We start from the raw sequence: 6227 nt of genomic DNA, 5'->3' as shown, positions 1-6227 counted from the left end.
GGATTACCAAACCAATCGCAAAACTGCATAATACTTTTTACGGTACGACAGTCAATCTTCCCGAATGCTATGTTCAGTGCATTGTGATCGATAGGGCGGCAGACACGGCTTCCTATGGATAAAGGATAAAGCCTATTGTGGTTTCCCAATATATACTCGACAGTACATGGGAGCACAAGTCCGTATTGGCACTTATCATCTCAAAGTGGAGGAATCACCCAACCAGCAATGAAAACAACAATTACCAGGCTTTACGACGATGGAATACGTCTCTAGCCTAGACTTCTAAATGTTGTGCGTTAGGTTCCAAAGCGTTTTTAGATTCATTAAATTTATTTTACAGTTGATCTTGCTTAAGAAATTTGCCTTTCAGGTTCACCACGTGATGTAGATATACAATTTCCTAAAATGCAATCTAAGATGATAAACAATTGTTTAATCTTCTTTTTGCAATGAAAATCCTAGCTACTAAGGAAAGAGAGACCATATTCTTTCAACATAGAGTAGAGAGCACACACTATATGCATTGTCCTAAATCAAACCAACAAACAATCTAAATGCAAATGCACATGCATGTATTTGTTTTCAGCCTTCTTAATGTGTGAATGATAAAAATAAAGCTAAGCGCAAATCTGAATTATTTTTCAAAGCGACATTACTAACAATTTTCTTTTTCAAGACAAAATGAAGACGATGACGACACTTTGTGATTTGGAATTGAAAACTTGCTTTCAACACTTGAAAAACTATTAATTCAAATCAAATACAAGAGTAACAATGTAATAGACTATCAAGAACAATCGGATTCTCTTCTATGACTGAAAACGACACTTGCGACACTTCCAAATCAAGAAACGACAGTTCAATTACACTACTTCTTTGTAAAAGAGAACTGAAAATGGATCAGAATACATAAAAACATTTACATTCCTTTGCACAATAGAGGCAGAATAATGGCAAGGAAGGGGGTTTCCAACAGAGGTATACTGACTACAGACAACAAAACTCCTGAATAGAGATGAAAAGAGTGAAAAAACCAAAGTCTGAAGGAAAAATAAGCCCTTTCTGATCAGCGCACCTGCTACACAGGGATTCTAGTATGCATCCCACCTACAGCACATGGGAAGTGTGATGCATACTGGTATCCTTGAAGGGAGGGTGTGATGGTATAGTGTGAGACTTTTGATCCAGTTCTTGATCACAGTTTGTAGCACAGTTCAGGGATTTTGGCCGAGCAAGTGGTAATCAGTAAATAAATCACAGGGGTAGATCTAAGGAGGTTACTAGAGCCACCACAAGGGCAATTAGAGAGCTTGTAAATCGATTGTCCAATTCATAAACAAAACCCAGAGATAGACTGAAGCAGCATTGATCTACTTTGCACTTGCAGAGCAAATGCAGTTCGAAGGCTAGCTAGCTTGACTTCAGGCTCCATCTGTAAGTTTATAAAGCAAACAAATATTGACAAACAAACATTCTATTCGTTCCCCAGCGGAGTCGCCATTTTGTTATCGGGAAATCTAGTGTCTATGCAGAGCTGCTAGTCCCACTAAGGCTGGTAGCTACCTTAGAAACAAACAAACTAAAACCACTTTCGTTTTCCTTTACGAGAGATAGATAAGAGGGGAAAGAAGGAGAACAACCTCTGTCTTGCGCTTGGTTCCTTGCTTGATTCCTCTCCCTTCTGATATACCTTTTCCACTTGCTTTCTCGTTTACCCAGCTTCAAAGGGTACCTGTAGAATCAAAGCAGCATAACACTATCCAAGAACAAAGATCTACTATCATAAACAATAGAGGACCAGATATACATTGACCACACAAATGCATATATCATCAATCATACAAGAATGTGGAGGAAAACTCGAATAGCTTTATTAATAATCAAGAATAGCAAAGAGGATTACAACCAATTGTTCTGACCCAGCGTCATCCTCTCAGCAAGAAAGCCCTTCTTCACCTCATGAAAAGTTTAGATCACCCAACACTATGATGTTACACCAAGAAACCAGCATCACTTCCTTACAAGATACAAAATTCCAGCCTCTAGATCTCTGGGATGAGGGATCCATATATAGATGTTTGCAAAGGGGGTGAGTCAACTTCTGAGATTTGATTAGTGTCCTCTCTCTGATAGTTCTTGATTCCACTTGGAGATTGATGATCTCTTACTCATCCCTGGGCGAATGCAGAGAGGCAAGTGTTACAGGAGAAGTTTCTAGAAGATTCCATGATCCTCCACCTCACAAATTGACCCTGCCATTTGTCCACTCTCGCCCATCGCACCCCATAGAAGGGGTTTTCAATATGCATCGCACCTCCCGTGTGCATTTAGGTGGGATGCAGCGCACTTTGACCATGGAGCAGGTGAGATGGTCCAGTTTTGACCTGTTATGAGTAGTTTTTCATGGAGAACTTCTGGGAGATGCTGTAATCAGTTAACCTTATTCTTTTAGGTGTTGGAACAACACTTTTAGGGACTTACGAGCCCTTGGTTTATGGACATTTATGATTGGGGTTGCAGTGCCCAAAAATGTCTATAACATTATAAGTAGCAATGGCTGCTGAGGGAACTTCCCCAGAGGCTGAGAGCATTGAAGTACCGGCAGAAGTGCCTAAATCACAGAGGACGCCTAGGCCAAGTCCTACACTGACCCAAGAGGGTCCAAAATTAGAGAAAGATAAGAAGAAAGTGCCATAGTGTTGTGGCCATCAACAACCCCCCTTCTTATTGAGTGTTATTCCTAATACTAAATAAGTGGGGACCCTTAGTTAAAAATCTAAAAAATTAAAGTAGTGTTTATATTTCCTTTTTGAATAAATTTACCATCATAAGTTTAGGAAACCCTCTTGAAAAATCCAAAAAAGCTAAGTTTTATGATAAGGTAAAATAGAATCTTTCCTTAGGAAATATCACATCGCATAAGATAGCGGGACGCCACCTTATAAGCACAATTCCACCATTTGAGAGATCGCGATATGCGATAATAAATAAATATCGCATCGCATTTAGCATAACTTTCATGAAATATTTTAAAATTTGTCGATATGCGTGTTACACTAAAAAATGTCACCATGGCTATTTACAGTTGGTATGGCTCTATCAACAGTCATACTATCCTCTTAAGCAATTCTTATGCCTCTGCTATTCATGTCAAACTCCAAGAAAGAGAGAAAGTCTTTATAAATATATTTATCTCTGGGTACGCAGGTTCTCTCAAACCTTGCCTGCGGGTACGCACCTATTGTTCATAAGGTCTGCGTCCAAGGACGCTCTGTATCTAAAGGGGCAGGTGCGTCCCTCTGAAAAGGTTAAAATGCGCAAGTTTTATCTTCAAAAACTTACTTGTGGTCATTTCTAGAGCATTCTAGAAGGTTGTTTGACGTGTATTGAGCGCCTCCAGATGGTTCATGCACTCCTACCAAAGAGGAACTTATCCCATCAATAAGGGAGTGATTCCATCCAAAGAGGGGACTATCCCATTGATGGTGGACCTGATTAACTTCCTCTTGAGCACTATAAATACAGGCTTTGGGCCAGAAGGAGGGAGGTTGAAAGCTATACATTTCTAAGGGTAAATGCTGCAGGAATTAGGACTCCCATTTAGAAGCTTGTGAGGAGAGATTGCCATCTTTACTTGTTCTATTTGGAAGTGGGTGAGCTTTGTCAAAGTAGAGGAAGACTCTTGTGGACCCTGGAAGGAGCTTGCACAACACCAAGGCTCAGGTTGTAATGGTTCCTTTTGATTACCTTTAATGCAAATTGGTCCATTCTTCTCAATAACTTGTTGTTTATGGGTTATTTCATGTACTCCTTGGTCTATATGTTGAATATGCTTTGTTTTATGTTATAATCAGGTGCTATTTGTTACACTAAAAAATGTCACCTTGACTACTTACAGTTAGTATGGCTCAAATCAACAGTCATGCTACCCTCTTAGGCAAGTCTCATGCCTCTGTTATCCATCTCAAACTCAAAGAAGAGAGAAAGTCTTGTAAAAACTATGTTTATCTCTGGGGTCGCAGGTTCTCTCTAGCCTTACCTGCGGGGACGCTGACCATGTTCACAAAATCTGCGTCCATGGACGCTCTGTATGTTAAGGGACAGGTGCGTCCCTCTGTAAAAGGCAAAATGCGCGAGTTTTATCTTGAAAAAGTTACTTGTGGTTACTTCTAGAACATTCTAGAGGTCGGTTTGATGAAATGGATGCGCCTCCAGTTGGTTCATGTATCTCTATTAAGGGGGAACTTATCCCATCAATAAGGGAGCTATCCCACCCAAAGAGGGGGATGATCCCATTGATAGTGGACCTGAATAACCTCTTTACAGCACTATAAATAAAGGCATTGAGCCAGAAGGAGAAGAGGTTGGAGCTATACATTTTCTTTGGGTAAATGCTGCAGGATTTAGGTCTTCCATTAGAGCCTTTGTGAGGAGAGATTGTCTTCACTTGATTCTACTTGGAAGAGGGTGAGCTTTGTCAAAGTAGAGGAAAACCCTTGATGGACCCTGGGAGGAACTTGCACAACACCAAGGCCAGGTTGTAAGAGTTTCTTTGTTTCGTTATTAATACAAACTGGTTTATTTTTCTCAATAGCTTGTGTTAATGAGTTATTTCATGTGTTCCTTGGTCTGCATGTTGAATATATGTTTTATTATATGAAATGCAAGTGCTTGGTAATTGTTTGATTGTTTGTGGTTGCAGGAATTGACTTGAAGGAGGAGCTCATCCGGATCGTCAAGAACGGACTTCAACAACAGCGTTTTGGAATAAGGTAAGCCTAAACACTTGTAGTTTTCATGTTGTAAAAGGTGTATTTAGAGAAAGATCACTCCATTTTGTCTTGTTTGTCATTAGAATGTCTTAGACTTCTAGGAAGGTCAGTCGTGTCCGCACCCTTGACAAATTCCGTGTGACAAATTGGCGACTCCGCTGGGGAATCCATTAATGAGAGAGTCTTTTCCTTTATATGAACTTTGCTTTGAGAAAATCATTTTTATTTTCTGGTTTTTGACTGTGAGAATTAGTATTTGGGTGGCTTAGCTTTAGATTTAGTTAGATTTGGTTTTTCTTCATTTTTCCAGAAGGACGCACCCTCTGAGTACTGCACAGTGCGTCTTTGGACGCGCTGTTGCCGTCTGCACAGAGCGGGGCCGCACCTGTGACAACGGGTTGCCTGCGTCTTCCTGTAAAACTTAAGAAAATTCCATTTTTGCTTTAAATTGCTTTTAGATTTTGTTTTTCCTTAGTGTTTTCTGCCCAGATCCTTTAGTACCCTGTCAAGAATTTTCACCTGAACTAGTTTTGTGAGCTTTGAGTGTTTTAGTGGTTTTCAACGAAGTTTAGACCTAGGGTTTGATTTTTGGAAGGCTTTGTAGTGACTTTGATAGTAGAAAGTTGTCCAGCCTTAGATCTCTCTGGTTAGTCAACCTTCTTAGAAGTCGGGCCTGTCGTAAAGTCTCCTTTTGTGAGCAACTTGCCATTTGAGTTGTTTTGGGTCAAATTTCGAATTGCTTGTTTATAAAGTATTGATTTCCATTTTACAAAAAGAACAAAAAGATTAGAGTTTTGTTTTGACTAGTTTTTGGTTCTGCAATAAGCTAGTCCTTGATTTGATTGTGATCAAGTAAAACACCTTAGAAATAATCATTGTTAGTTTTGGCCTCGTTAAGATTGCTTAGAGTAAATTTGCCTTTAGTTTGCTTATGAGTGCATTTTCATAGATTTTAAGAGTTGTTAAGATTGATTTTTGGTTATATTAGATTTATTTGCTTTATTAAAAGAAAAATACAAAAACATCTTCTTAAAAAGTCTTGTTTCAAGTAGCTTTTTGTTTTTGAAAGAAGAAAAGAGTTTTTTTCGTGCATGTAAAGAGAGGTTATGTTTTTATGCTTGGAAAAGAAAAACGAATTGTTTCTTTGATTGTCTTCAATTAAGAAGTTGCTTTTATAAAGATTGCATTCTCTCAACTTTTTAGTTAAGCAATTCATCGAAAAAGTAAAGTAGTGGATAAATCATTCTAGGTGCATTTTGTAGTGGTTTCGAGTCGAGTCAACACACCACTGGTTTCACTTCCATCACCTTTTGACTTAAGAAACAACCTTAAAAGTAACGCTTAAATTAAAATCAATCTAGTAATCTTTATTTTTCTAGGGCTCTGAAGCACCAACATAGCTTAGGCTAGGGTCTTGGAGTAGGTGAGTACTTAACTCTCCAAGACTACAAA

This window comes from Pinus tabuliformis, chromosome 8, assembly GCF_031772625.1.
Source record: "Pinus tabuliformis cultivar Carrire ecotype Pingquan chromosome 8, CPIR1, whole genome shotgun sequence".
In the NCBI taxonomy this organism is placed as follows: Eukaryota; Viridiplantae; Streptophyta; class Pinopsida; order Pinales; family Pinaceae; genus Pinus; species Pinus tabuliformis.
The sequence above is the reverse complement of the archived record's forward strand: the minus strand, read 5'-3'. Positions refer to the sequence as shown.